Source organism: Anomalospiza imberbis, chromosome 2 (genome assembly GCF_031753505.1).
Source record: "Anomalospiza imberbis isolate Cuckoo-Finch-1a 21T00152 chromosome 2, ASM3175350v1, whole genome shotgun sequence".
Classification (NCBI taxonomy): Eukaryota; Metazoa; Chordata; class Aves; order Passeriformes; family Viduidae; genus Anomalospiza; species Anomalospiza imberbis.
The window spans coordinates 14,142,113-14,157,457 of record NC_089682.1 but is presented as its reverse complement, the minus strand read 5'-3'; the positions used below and the strand labels follow the sequence as shown (position 1 = coordinate 14,157,457).

Here is a 15,345-nt window from a genome sequence, read left to right as displayed (position 1 = left end):
GGCATTGAGGGAAAGGCAGGAAAGCTCGGGGTGGAACCACCGGCAGAAAAGGTGGGGGTGAAGGGGCAAACCATTACAGAACTGTTACAGAGATATAAAAACACAATACAACATATTTCTATGTTTTTATGGTTCTTTAAGGTGGCAACTACCTTTGAATAGGTACCCAGCTCTCCTGACCTGTAAGATGAGAAAATTTTTCAGTAAATCTTGTCATTTAGTTCATTGGAATTGGGATTTTACTTCAGGTTTTGCCTTAACGAAACCAGGGATAGCATCCTAAGAGTGGATCTAGCACTTAGAAACAGGACTTTAAAAATCTGGAGAATTACAATCAAAAAAAGCATGGGCAGCAGGTTGAGGGAGGGGATTTTGTCCCTCTACTTTGCTCTCATGTGACCCCACCTGGAGCACTGCATCCAGCACAGGAAGAACAGGTACCTTTTGGAGAAAGTCCAGAAGAACAAAGAAGCCTGGAACACTTCTCCTACAAAGACAGGCTGAGAGATTTGGGGTTCCCGTACCTACAAGGGCTACAACAAAGCTGGAGAGGGAATTTTTACAAGGGCTTGTAGTGATAGGACAAGCAAGAATGACTTTAAACCACTCTTTTAAGTTGAAATAGGGCAGGTTTATATCAGTTCTTAAGAAAAAAATCTTTAGTGTGAGGGTGGTGAGGCACTGGCACATGTTGCCCAGAGAATCTTTGGATGACCCAGCCCTGGAACTGTTCTAGACCAGGTTCAATGGGGCTCTGAGCAACCTAGTCTAGTGGAAGGCTCTCTGCTTGACAAGGGCTTGAAATGAGATGATCTTTAAGGTCCCTTCCAACCCAAACCATTCCAAGATTCTGTAACTTTACAGTATGGTTTATTTATTCAGTGATGCCAAGGAGACAGCCTTAGCAGTTTTTGCATATTTCTCCTATAATGCACAGGGACTTTGTTTGGGATATTTTTTTAAAGCACAAGTAAATAGCAGTCCTAAACAATGCAATATTACTTCATACTGTTAAAAACCAGTTCAGGTACAATGTGTTTTGGTTTCTCCATTCTACTCCAGGCTGTTATGAAAACATAAACAAACTTAAAACATTTGTTGCTATTTGTGCTATGTATAGCTCTACTCAGCCCAGAGTCCTTTTCTCTTGTTCATTATTTCTATCTGGAACTGGGAAACTTTTCTTGAAGCAGTATTGTTTTTCATTTGGAAAAAAAAAAAAAAAGCCAAGAGAAAATGAAGTATTTAAAAGTCTCACATCTTACAGAGTACATACACCCAGTTATAAATATGCTACAATCAGCACAGTACAAATTTTATGTAGAAAGAAACAGATGATGGTGGAATTCAGTTCATGCTAAGAAAACAGGAACAGGGCTTATAAGAATGCTTACATCTGTCCCTAATTTGCTTGCACATAAACCCACGGTAATCTGCTTTATTGCCAAAGTCATATAAAGAAATTAAGCACCAAGCAGCAAAGGTAATCTTGAACTGGAGGCCCTCCAGCCTAATTAGACACAAATGCCCAGAAGGCCGGAGACTGAAATATGGCATGTAGATTTTGAAATATATGAAGAGACAGAACAGTCTCATTAGCAGCCATCCGTGTGTATGCTTAAGCCTCTGAAGTTCCTTTTTTACTGAGGGAAGGAGTAAGCCATGTCTATGCCCGAGGCTAAGCACAAGGAAAAGCATCCTGCTCCTTCTGGAAATGGCCCTGATCTCCCAATCCCCACCTCAGCATGCTCCTCCTGGGCTTTGTGCAACTCTTGGCAACTCTCTTTGGAAAGACATACCCGCAGTCAGCCAGCTGATTTAGTATCAATAATGCTGGAAAGCCAAAACATTATAAGTCATTGAAAAATAAGACAAAGAAGCAATTCTGTGGATAGTTTAAAGAGATATTGGTTCGTTATTCACTATTTAGTAGATACATTTAAAGAAAGTTAGTCATGGAGTTCTGCCAAAAGCCATTTTCAAAGTGATAATTTTCCTTATTTCAAACCACTGAATACTTTTAATTTTATTGCATCAAATAACTATTGTTGGCTACTTTCTGACTACAAGCTTCTCTCTCTTTGATTTCACATATGCATCAATTTTACAGAACAATGAAAAACTATGAATGAAATAAAGAAATAGAGAAGTCCATAACAATTTTAAGGCAGAATAGCTGTGGTAGAAAAGGCTGTGTGCAGAACTGACCTCCATGTTGCAGATTTCAGGCACTTTCAGGAACTATCTATTTTTGGAACCATAATAGCTGCACTTAACTAACCAGAGGGTGTGATAGAAATGTTTTTATCAAGTTATCTCACTCAAAGTTATTTGGAGGAACAATGCAAGGCAACACATTATTTCCTTTTTCAATTGAATTTTTACATTATCAGGAAATATCGCACTGGCCACAAAACTGTAAACAACTTTTGGTTTTAGTAAAGCAAAAGGAGCTTTTTGCTTCTTTTCTTTTTCTGCAAACACAACACAAAGGAAACACAGGGACACAGGAGTACAGAAATCTTGTGTGCAATAAAAAATTGTGGATAAAGCCTTCTGCTAATTGACGTTCAAGGTCAATTTGTACCTTCATTTGTCATACTGTTGTTGTATCAGTGCCTGAGATCACCGATCAGCCCCATTTTCTTGATAAATTTTATGGGAAGGGTATTTGATATCTAACCTTAGTAGCAAGTACTACTGAAGCATTACAATTACAAAACAAATAGGCAAATGTTAAGTGGGGATGATTTTTAACGAACTTTTCCTTAAGATTATTTTTAAAAATTTTTGCATTTGCAAATGCCTTGTTTGAGATTTTTTTTTTAAGAATATGTACCAGGATATGCACCGTTCTCTTTTGCCCTTTGCTGTGCCTTAGGTTTGAGTTTCAAGGAAACAAAAGAAAGCAGTAGGAAAGGAGTCACTTGGCCGCAACGTGGCAAGCCTTACAGTACTGCCTATGGCTGAGTGACCTCACCCAGCAGTGCAAATCGGGGGATGCCCCTCTGGTAGGGGACCCGCAACCCGCCGAGGGAGCAGAGCCTTGGCCCGCGGGCCTGGCTGCCTCCGGGGCACGCTCAGACAGACATGAGCTCACCGCCCACGCAGGAGCCAGCTCTGTTCGGGAGCCACACAGCCTCGTCAGAGAAACCCGTGCCCAACCTGATGCGTCTGTGCCCAGCACGGGGAGCCGAGATCAGGCGGCAGGATCCACCCCGACGTGCCCGGGATACCGCACAGAGCGCCTGGCGGGCGCCGGGAGGGAGCGCACGGGCCCGGCACCGCCACTGCCCCGCCGGCGATGGGGGGACAAGGCACCAGCGGGGCCGGTGACCGGCCAGCCTTCGCTAAGGACAAACGTAAACAAGAAGAAATAAAGGGAGAAGCTGGCAAACCTTGGCTGGTTGAAGGGCATGAAAGGGCAGATGCCACCTGTGTGGGCCCAGGCCCACGCAAGAGCAAAGCGGCCCCGAGGGCACAGGCAGGGGCGCGTGTCTGGGACGGGGTGGGAAGTGGGGACGGAAAAACCCGCCCAGCCAAGAGGAGGCCGTCGACGAAGCCAAGCGCGGTGGCAGAGGCTGGGAAGGGAGATGCCCCGGGCGGGCAGGGTGGCGGAAGGCAGTGAGGGGGAAGCCTGCGAGCCCCGGCCCCAGGGAAACAGGGCTCAGCTCTGAGCTGAGGAGCTGCACCCGCCCCGAGGCAGGTGCGCCATGCACGGCCCGGGGCGAGCCCCGGTGAGCGGCCCGGGGCGAGCCCCGGTGAGCTGCCCTGGGCGCCCTGCATCGCCCCGACCCCACCACGGGCAGCACCCCCCTTACCTTCCGCTGCGGGCGGGGCCGCGGCTCTCCCGGTCCCCCGGCTGCTCCTGCCAGGGGCGGCGGGGCCGGCCCGGGGACCGCCGCGGGACAGGGACAGCCGGCCCGGCCCGGCCCGGCCCGACCCAGCCCGGCGGCGAGGCGCGCCCGGGGCCGGCGGCGGCGCGGAGCCGAGCGGGGAAACCCGGGCTCTCCCGGCTCCCCCGGCCGCCGCGGCACCTGTTGCCAGGGAAACCCAGGTGTCTCCTCATCCGCGGCCATCCCCGGCGCAGCGGAGGGGGCGAGGGGCGCGGGGGTGGCGGCGCTTGCGGCGCGGGGGAGGCGGCGGAAATTTAACAAGCAGTCTTTTCTACCAGGGGCTGGGAGCGTGTCCTTAGGCAGGTTTCTCCCAGTTTTGGGCGCAATAAACCCGTTCGTCTGTTAAGCTAGGGCCTGTTTCAGAAAGAGTAATTGTGATTTGGGCAGGAACTGCCCGTCCCTGCGAGCCCAGAGAGGCTCCTGTGTCCTGGCCTTGTTATGCAGGACTCTGTGGAACAGGTGGAGAAATCATGGGCGGATTTCCTTTGGCTTTCTGACAGTGGAGAGCGATGTCATTGCACTGACTGGTTCAGCAGCAGTTCTATCTGTAGCATAAGGGCATGCCAGTGTGGAGGAAAAGATCATAGAAATTATGCCACTCAAAAATTGCCTCCATTCCCTTCCATGCAGTTAACAATTAATCAGTTCCAGGAATTTGAGGGAGGCTGTGTATTAAGGTAACTCTGCAGCTAGCTGGGCTTGCTAGGACCCACTCACCCTTAAGTCTGACCCTTTGTGACACTCCTGGCTCTCTGACTGAAGGCTTCTTTGCATTTTTCTTCTGCAACAGAAAGGGTGGGTCTCTCCATTTCGATCCTTGTGGTATTTCTTGATTTCCAAAATCCTGTAGTACTCTGCATAGAAACTAAAATAGTGTCTTAGAATAAAAGTAAAAATTATTTGACAATTTCTGATTGTATATTCATTACAATTAATTTTCTTATAAGCACTTGAAATTAACTTTTCCTACCCAAGGAGAAGTTTGAAGTTGTTTTATATATTTTCTGCTTCAAAAACCAAAAATGAAGCATGGTTGTATATATTTTGGGTGTGTTAATAAGCAAGAAATGTATTTGATTTTATTCAATTTCATATATCAAGACCTGACCGACAGATGGATAGCCTCTGCATAGGCTATATTCTGGCACTGGGGACCCAGAAGTAGATGTTACAATCCCATATTCTTCTGCCGATAGTACTGGGAAGAACCTGACACTGCTCGATAGTATTTTCTACCCCATAGACCTTTTAATCCCATAAAAAATCACCAGGCAGTGGCTGGCGCTCCCTTATCCCAGGAAAATCACATCTGGCTTCAGCATATGTGCCCTCTCTCCCACATGGCTTGGCTGGAGTCTCTTCTGAAACTCCAAACGAATCCTATCCTAACAAAAAACTGCACATACAGGCACTGCTGCTGTGGTCTTGGAAGGAAAGAAATGCAGTCAAACTAGAGAGAGAAGGATATTTTGTTTCCAGATACATCCTCCTGCAGCTGTTGCTATGGTTTTGTACATTCTGAAGTTGTTTTGCCACATCAGCACTAAAAACTGTCATAAAACATCAAAGGCATCAACTGAACAAGTGGCAGCTCAGTACCCGTGCTGTGTGCTCATTTCAGTTTCTGTGTCAAGATATGCCACAGGTAGAAATTTTCAGAGTCTATCAGATCTTCAGACCCCCTGCACACTGACCCACAAGGCAAGGTCCTGTACTCTTGCCTTGTTTGAGCAAGATTAAAAGCTGTCTTGTGGATTAGAAGGACACATGCTATGTCTAGCATGTGCACTAATAAATGATCAGTAATTCCTTCTGCCTCACTTCTTTGTGTTATTATTTCACCTTTCTCACTGTCTTAGGTTGAAAGATTTAGCTGGGGGTGTGTAGTCTATTTGCCATCTGTTAGAGGTGGGACAGTTATCTTCTGTTAATTGGGCAGTTTTCTTTATCTCTTCCGCAAACCAGTCCTCCATCCAGGAAATAACTTCTGTTAATGGGCCATTGAGTGTCACTGCGTGACCAATAAAATTCCATCATCCCACTGGGAGATGCTCCACCCAGGGGGAGAAGCCAAGCATTCCTACCTGGATACAGTCTTGAATTTGGAACAACACAGCAGCCTTTTCCCACTGGATTCCCAGAGGAAGACCAGGCCCATGTACACCACCACTGGACCTTCAGAGGAAAACGTCACCCTTCTACAGGATCACTGCTCCAACAGAACCACACCTGTCACTGCAGGAGGGCTGCAGCCACTATTTAATGGAACTGCTACCAACACCCTGACCCACATGGTGTCAGATCATATTCTGACTCTGTCAATGGTTTGTTTTCTTTTTTTGTACCATTGCATTCGTATTTTTAATTTTCCTAGTAAAGAACTACTATTCCTGTTCTCGTATTTTTGCCTGACAGCCCCTCAATTTAAAAATTGTAATAATTCGGAGGGAGGGGGTTTCCATTTTCCATTTCAAGGAAGGCTCCTGCCTTCCTTAACAGACACCTGTCTTTTCAAACCAAGACACTCACATACAGTGTGAGAGATGAACCTTCAGTTTAATAAATACCCCCAAGAACATGAAGTGCCTTTCAGTGAGCTTGGGGGCAGTTACAACCCATCCTCTTCAAGCATTCAAGTTACTGAGCCAAAAAAGAGGAGCTTTATTTACTGTTATGGCAATTATCTTTCCAGAATATAAGATTGCCTCTCTTCTCTCTCTTGTTGTTTCTTGACAGGTTTCTAAAACATGCACATAGAGAGGGAAAAAAATAAACTCAAAGTTTTCTCTCAGTTCAGTGGAACTACAATGGGTGCTGTTCATTTGCAGAAATACCTGACATAGCTTAATTCTGAAGAATCCAAAAAGAAGAGTAACTTTACAGATTTTTTTTCTGTTGCTTTTTGGCCATGACTATTGTAAAGTTCATGAAACTTGTTTATGTGTAATGCCAGAGAAATGGTGCATTTTTAAGGTCCCAGTTTGTCACCTTGCATGAACTCACAGTTCATTACATGAATAAAGTCAGGAGTAAAATTAAGATTAAAAGGGGTATGAAAAGAACTAATAGCAGTTTTTTTAATATGCTGATTCTTTGTGGCTGGTGTTCAGATGACAGCTGACCTTAGAAAATCGACCGGTAATAAAGATTTTTACCCCCCATTTTGTCTCACATGCAAAAACAGCACCAAGTCTGAAGTATTTTTAATGAAGCTATTAATAATTAAGAATTTTTAATCATTTTTAATCTGTAGAATATCACAAGATTTAGATATTTTGGTCTTTTCTCACATGCATTCTTTCATTTTTCTTGTGCAAGAAGGATTCAATTAACTGAGTCACAGCAAAGAAACCATGCAGAAATTTATCAGAAGGGTTATATGCAAAAACTATGTGCTACTTCACTGGAAACCAATGGCACCGGTCCAGTAACTAACATATGCTATGGCAACGTTGACACTACATGGGAGTGATGGGCTGGGCTGCAGGGTGAAAGGAAGTGCTAAGCAGAGTACACAGTAGATGGAGGGAGCTATTCCAGGTTTATCTTCACAGTGCTATTTTTAATGTTTTATATTAAATCTGATCTCAATTCAGTCCTTCTTTCCACACATTTGGGAGTCAGTGCAGCACATGCACATGGAAAATACTTTCCAGTTACAGCATGAACAAGCTGAGCAGGAGGGACTCACTGTAAGATTACCATCCAAATCGCCATCTGCCCAAGGGAAGGGACAGCATGTAGTTGCACTATTCCTGGAGCAAAGAAAGGACCAGGTAGTTATCAAGTCTTCCTTGCCCTCTGCAGAAAGTTAGTGCAGCCCACCTCAAGAGGTTTGTTCCTGCACTGGCTTGTTCATGCTGCCAATGGCTTTAACAAAGACACGGGCAAACTTCTTCCTGTATCCCTGCCTCAAAGGTTCTTTATTGCAAGTCCACAGATTTTGGGGTGTGGAGGAGAGAAACAACAACAACAAAAACAGGAATAAAAATGTGGTAGTCTGAAACAGGAGAAAGAGAAGGTAGGATGAGAATATATTTCTCCTTTTACACCTATGGCTTTGTCCTAGCCTACATCTTCTGAGGATATTCACAGGCCAGCTCTATTTTTTACTGTTTACCATGACACAGTTCCTTCAAGTAACAGAGTACTAGGGTAAATGTCAGACATGAATTATGGAAAAAGTAGTCTGAACATCTATTCTTTACATAACAAAGGCTTTTGTAAAAATTATTTGGCCACTTAACAGTGGAAGTGGACCATCAAAGAAGAGGAAACTCCTGCAGCCTATTTTCAGGAATGAATGATCTGTCTCCAAAGAGCAGTTCACAGAGCAAGTTCCTAAGACTGCAAAAGGGAAAGGATGTTTAGTTCCTCAGTATAATCTCTACCATAAGCTCTATTTTATCCCACAGGTGTAAAGTAACAATATCTGATCTGAACCCATCCGTAGAGCTGCTAAGTAAACATATAAAAACCTTAAACTGTAACTAAAAGTGCTGCCAATTGTTAGCTGTTTTCAGTGGAAATGAAGGTGTAGGATAAGTCAAGAAAAGGTCATTTCATTCCTCACTTTGCCTCCTGGCTCTCAGCTGCTTTTACTCCAGAAGTGGTCATACTCCAGAAGTGGTCATACTCCAGAAGTGGTCAGACTTCAACCCAGAAGCTGTTCAGTTTCTTACCATGTTAAGAAGCTGCATAGACAGATAGCTTATTCCAGAGAAGCCCCTTCCTCTCCAACATATCCATGACACTCCCTAGCTTTGATGGGGATGTAGAGAACTGCTCCTGCAGACCCACTCAGATCAGCAGGATTCCACTTTGCCATGGTGCAGAAACTGGGGAGCAGCCAGTTCCACCAGCAGTGCTCTCTTTCCCCGCTGTCAGAGAAGCATGAAGAGCTCATAGGGAAGCTGAGCACTGAGTCTGACATTTACAAACTAAGAGCAAGGCTAGATCCAATGTCTACAAGCATAGAACTTTCATTCACATTTTCCAAATGTTCTGCTTCACAGAAGTCAAAAGCTCCCACTGGTCCCTCAGGAGCCTACCTGGGATCAGAAAATAATTTTATCTAGCATAGAAGACAGTTGGATGTTAGTGTGGTCAGGTTTGGCACATTCCTGGAGGTTGGTAGTTCATTGGACAATATCACCATTATGTTGGGTTTGCTTCTCTGCTACATGGATGCATAATTTAAGGCAGTGAGATGAAACTTAGCACTCAGAATTCTGCTTGCTTTATTCCTAGCTCAACAATTGCAGTCATTCATTTTATATCTGTATATAGCACTTAATCCATATTGCAATAACTCGTGTACCATGTTATATTGCTGCACTGAGACTTTGCCAGTTTCAGATCAGTCACCCCTGTCAAGTCCCATTTGATAAGAGGGCCTGTAAGACCTAGTCAAAATAAGTTTTTTACCCTGGATGGCCACACATGATCTAACTTCCATCACCAGCCAGGTGCCAGGGGAAGAGCAACTGATGTTGAGAAAGGCTGTTGGAAATGGTATTCCTGCCTATGTCATACCAGCTGCTGAACTTCTGCTCTTTTGTCATCTGAATCTGCACTTGCAGTGCCTGCCTGGACAGCCTCTTATTTTAATTGCTGTTACTTTCAGTGACATTAATCCGGGGGAGGGAACTTAGAGTCAAAGCAGCATATTTTATGTTTATAGAAATTATAATCATGTTCAGAGAGCAGATTAAAAGGGTTCTCATAATGATGGCAGTGAAGGCAGAAGTTAGAGCTTTCATTTCCATAAAGCATTAAGCAAACCCTACTTTACTGCCAACACAATCTGCTGCTGGCTCTAACTATTTATGTTTATTTTTATGTATTTATTATGTGTTTGTCCCCTGCTGTCAAGGAGAAAGGCTTCTGCTCCTTACCTTTCAGGAATGCATTAATCTTGGTGATTGGTTAATGTATGGGGAGGGAACAGAGCAAGGGGAATACAAACTGCAGCAACCTAGTGCACTGTAAATCCTGAGAACAAGCTGAACTGGATAGAGATGAAATCTGGGAACTGTTCTTAATCCTGACAATTACAAGCAATGAGAACACACAGAACCCAAAATAGCACTTCTGGGTAATAGCAGACCTTTTTGGTTTCTCTCCAAGTGGAAATTTTATTAATGCATCCCGGGTTGGGGTTTTAAAACAACAAAATACAAGTTGATGCAGAGTTAATTCTTGTTTCTGCGGAGTTAATTCTCGTTTCTGCTGCTGGCCCCAAAAAAGCAGGTGTCGTCATGGGCTGTTGGCTGCCTCCTCCCGTGCACAGGGCACAGTGATTAGAACAGCATGAAAAGCCCAGTGAAGCCACCAGAACTGGCACAGGGCAGCGTGCCTAACAGAAAAGCAGTGGGGGAAGTAGTCCCTTGATGGGTGATGTCGCTATAAATAAGCCTTAAGTTAGCCCAGAAAAATTCAGTTAAAACCTTACTTTTTTTCCTGTTTGCTCAGATGCCAAATTTGCTGAAACTCTCCTGTCTGTATGACTAATCATGCCTTTTTGTATTTCCCCCCCTGTGATGAACCTAAGTAAAGTTACATTCAGAACACTCATTACAAACCCAAAGCACTGAAGAAGACAAGGAATGGAATCCTATATTCTGAAATTTCCTGTTCCTGTCCAATTGAACATTTGTCATCTTCTAAACCCTATGAATGCCTTAACTTTTAAATTATTTTTAACAATGTGATAGTTTAATCCTTTCCTTGCCGGTTCATCATAGAGACATTAGTGATCCAATCAGATGTTGTGGGAAGTGAATGGATCAGGTACAAAAATGTACTCTAGTAACAGCAATTTAAATGTCTCCCCCACTCCATATCTCCTATCCACAGCCTCCATAGCAACCATATTTTTGAGAATCTTTGCAAAGATTCTCAAAAATTCAATCTCCAGGGGAAAGTAAACCCCTAAAATCACATTAAAAATCTGAAGCAGGAGAACCAGAGAATTCTTGCACAAAGCACAAGTGGGGAACATCACAAAATCTGAACCTCCAAGTCACACATCAAGTCCAATTTTACAGTTTTCAATTCAATCAGTGCCAGTTTTCAACATCATTATAGCCTTGTGATGACTTTAAGAACTAGGAGGGAGGAAGGGAGGGCTTTTCAGTGAAGCTCTACTGAACCTGGGTCTAATGATAATTTAAAGTAATTTATAACCCATAAAGCATTCACAGCAAGGCCAGTATCACAGTATCTAGTGATATTTATGAGTTTGCAGGTCCCAGTTTTATTAATATGATTAATATGCAGATTACTAATGAGATAAAAGAGTGTTTATTGTTCGTCTTTCATTAAAAATACTAAGCAAGTATTCTGCAACCTACTGACATCTGGAATTATGGTTTGTGTAATCTGCAGATTTTGCTTTGTTTGCACAGAATGGGTCAGATCATAAGTGGTTTATGGTGCTCTTTAACATACAGCTATGGCATGAATAGGCTGAAAAGACAGATGCTAGGCAAGTCAGCAGTTTACTGATTTGACATTCACTGCATTTGCAAGGTTAACACAACTTCTGTCCCGAACAAAAAGAAAACGGGGCATTCCCATTGAACCAGATGAGTGCTGGTGGTTGCAAGGAATAAGGGCATTGCCGTCACACAAGAACCTGCATTATGGCAGAGAAAAAGCCCAAAGGGTAAATATAAAATTCTCTGCTTCCTGAGGCAGCATTTGTGCAAAATGTATGCATGCATAAATACTTCTAAACATTGTTTTATTGCCTTTCATTTAGGGAAAAATGTGGTGGGTACAGAAAAGCAAGCATCAAATTTTCTTTAAAAATAAATTATAGTATCAAGCCTAAATTAGCAAATCTGCAACTGCTCTAATATCCTCCTGAACCTAAATGCGTGTTATAAGAGGTTTTTTATATAGAAAGCATGCCTTGAATTAACACAAAAAGCAAGGAATCTGATATTCAGTAAGGTACTTAAGCCATGCAGAGGAGAGGTTTCAAACCAGGTCTATGTATACCAGGTAAATAATAACAATTACATCACTAGAGAATCAGGCAAAGCCAGTGTGAAGGCACACTTCCTGCACCGATCTCCTCTTTTTACAAAGTACAGCAGCAATACTTTGATTGTATTTTGCTAGAATGTAATTTCTGGCATTGTATGTTGTCCAGTGCCTCTGCTGGCATTTTGTTTTGGATCTCTCTAGATCCATGCCACAGCAGCAGCAGCATTAACCTCATGATATAGTGCTGCAATCCCTACAACTGTGTATCATTAGTGGGAAATCATTTTAATACTCTTGTAAACACCATCAGGGAGCCAAGAGACTATTTGTATTTGTTTTACTGTCACAGACTAAACTGCCTTATTCCAACCCTGTCCATCAAATTAGTGTTGGACCAGGTTCAAAGCACTCTAAACCTGCCAATTCCAGTCTGGCTTGAACTTTAATAGAACCAGGGAACCATTTTCTGGTGCAGACACTGCAAGCATATCAGTTGCAAATACATGTATTAATAAGGTGCCCTCGCTCCATCATACAGAAAGCTGCAATCCCCATGTTGGAGACACAGCGCTTTGCTCCAAAGGTTTTATTACAGGTTTTATACTTCCCATTGGCAGAACTTTTCATTTTCCCCACATGGAGAAAATGTAGGTGTATAAAATATTGGATAATCTTCTTACATAAAATATCTTACATTTTTATGTAAGAATTCAGTCTATATTTAGTCCAAAGTCTTCCCCTCTGAGGTAACTTTTGGTTTTAACCCAAGAAGAAGGAGAAATCTTGGCAGAGTGTTGAAAGAGAGATTTTCTGACCTAGTCACTGGAAGAGATGTCATAATTTTTAGATAAAAGTTATACTTTTCTTTCAAAAAGACTGAATATTCAGTTCAGCCCACAACAGTTAACTATAAAACACAAAACTGCTGACCAAAACATGTTTGCTGAGAGGGGTTTTCAAGCCTTAGCTGAGTGGGAGGAACAGGAGGTGACCTGGGAGCACAGCTAGTCAGGGAGCTGAAAACACCATCCCACAGAGCCACCAGGATCGAGTTTCGTCAGCAAAGTGAGGTGGCACTAACCGCTGCAGAGCACCTGTGAGGGTGTACTGCTGTGGTGGTGTACCTCAATCTGCACTTCCAGCTCTTCCTTTAGCCACTGCTGCTGGAAGTTCAGAAGGAAGCCTCATCTGCCCAGTCAAAGGCCAGATCTATATTAAAAATATTTGCCAGAAAGAAATGCAGTCACAGGGAACAGGAAGACACAAAGGTGATTAATTCATTTTTTTCAATGCTGAAAAAAAAAGTGTCTGAGGGCAGTTCCCAGAAGCAATACTGGTAACAAGAGAAATTCTGAGTGACTGCACACTCAAACACATTTCTTTTAGCCTTCATTTTTGATCTTTTTTTTTTTTTTCACTTTCTGTCAACAGCAAAGTGTTCAAAGCTAAGCTCCACTGCTCATGGAAAGCAAGATGTTAGCTCGCCTCTCAGCTGCAATCAAAATGTGAATTGTATGTTTAATAAATTGGGGTTGTGATGGTTAGTTACAAGAGCTAACAAAAATATCTCTTAGGATTTGCATAGCAATCCTATACAGGAGGAGCATCCAAGTACAACTATCAAATATTCACAAGTGCTTGTAACCTTTTCACTTGCGTCCAGATGCTCTCCCCTGTACCATGCAGTGAGGGAACTGCCACTAAAATCAGCACAATTCCCAACAGAAAATGCTACTCAGCTTGAGTAAAGGTGACAGAATCGAACCCTTGGAGGGGGAGGATGAGAAAACTCAGTATTAGTTTGAATAATTAATGTATCTGAGAATATCCTAATCTCCTTATGAAAAGAGAGGCAAAATCTAAATACATTATTCATGATGAATTATTCAGTCAGCTGTGTATGAATTATCCTGGGAATACTTCACTGGCTTTTAGAACTTCTTTCTTAGAACAAATAAATCTAACTTGGAAAAAACATCCCCTTTAGTGGCCAACCACATTTTCAAACTAGTCTGTCAGCCAAAGATAAATTTAAAATGTTTCCTAGCATTTATATCTACTGTAGCATCATCTAGGAATCCAAGCAATACATTTGCATCATAATAGCATCATGTAGGAATCCCAGCAATAGCTTCTCATTATCTTCAATGCAGTAGAGACAAAGATGTGACTATAATGCTGTTAGACTCAAACAAAAGTGTAAATGTATTGTAACACCATGAGATTTTAGGAGACCAAATCTAAAATTCTGGAAAGAAGGACTAATTGTTGACTAAGCATACAATTATATATGCACACCTTCAAGACCATCTCCATGAAAATTAGTGTGTCTTCAATGTCACAACTGCCACATGAAGTGAGGCAGAATTTTTTCTAGAATTTTTCCTTCACTAAACCCTACTGCCAAAACCTCAAAAGCTCAAAGGAAGGATGCATCTATGAATAAACAAGATAGCTGTATTTCACTTTCTGAGCTCTGAAATCCCTTGAGTGCAATATACTTACTAATTTTTTTTTTTCTCAGAGATTTGTACAGTTAAAATTATCAGGGTGGGAGAGGTTTAATATGTTCATGTATAGCAAAACAAGCCTACTCCAAAATCATCAGAGAAGACATCATATCAGGCAACTTAAGTTTCTCCATTCTTTGCATCCCTCTACCTTTTTATTTGGTAGGATAGTTTACAGAAAACATTGTGTCCCTAGTAGATTATAGAAGGGTAGGTAACACAGCAGATGTAGCAGCTTCTCCTTTGCTTATGCTACTGCAATGAAAGGCCTATGAGATGGACTAGTGGGAATGTCAGGTGTTTAAAACTCTTACCTGAGAGCAAAACCTTAGTACCACAATGCCACAAGAAAAGTGTCAACAAGCTCAAAAAAAGAAACAAGCTGGAAAAAATTTAGCGTTTTAAACCAAGACAGGACAAGGAAAAAGGGAGGATAAGAACTGACATCACAGATGGAAAATGGAAAACTGCTATGAGAGATCTCAAGCTTCACTGAGAAACTCTTCTCTGTCTCAGCAGGGGGACCTTTTGAATCACATTTGTGATTCTTACTTCACTTATTTGAGGTCTATTTTGCTTTAAATCCCGTGTTCATCCCTGGGTATTTTCTCTCTCTTAATTAAACCTTCATATCAGACTTTTATTAAGATAGAGGCAAAGCCTGTACCTTCATCATTCTCTTAAGGCTATCTTCTGAAATAGGATTGAATTCTTTTAATGGAAAGAGACATGGGAGAGAACTGCTAAACCTATGGGAAAGTTGTAATTCCACCGCTATTTCTAAGAATACAAAAGATTGTTGTATCTTGTATCTGGACAATCCAATTAACTTAATGTCTGGGAATTTAGCAGGCTGCTGATCATGTTGGAGAACTGACCTATTTCAATGGAAAATTGTTGTATTTGCACAGCAGTCTCACTTTGGCTTGGTAGCTGAGTCTCCA

General features: G+C 42.4%; 1 long non-coding RNA gene across 7 annotated transcripts in view; it reads right to left on the bottom strand.

The window, feature by feature from the left end:
* Positions 1-4,210, bottom strand: part of LOC137468309 (uncharacterized) — a 405,810-nt gene extending 401,600 nt beyond the window's left edge. For 2 of the 7 annotated variants that reach the window (XR_010995865.1, XR_010995864.1), the window contains exon 1: positions 3,822-4,193. This is a non-coding gene — a long non-coding RNA (uncharacterized lncRNA). Of the gene's footprint in view, positions 1-3,821 lie in introns of all 7 variants that reach the window. The other 5 variants (XR_010995863.1, XR_010995860.1, XR_010995862.1 and 2 more) reach the window with 4 other exon arrangements.
* Positions 4,211-15,345: the final 11,135 nt, after the last annotated feature.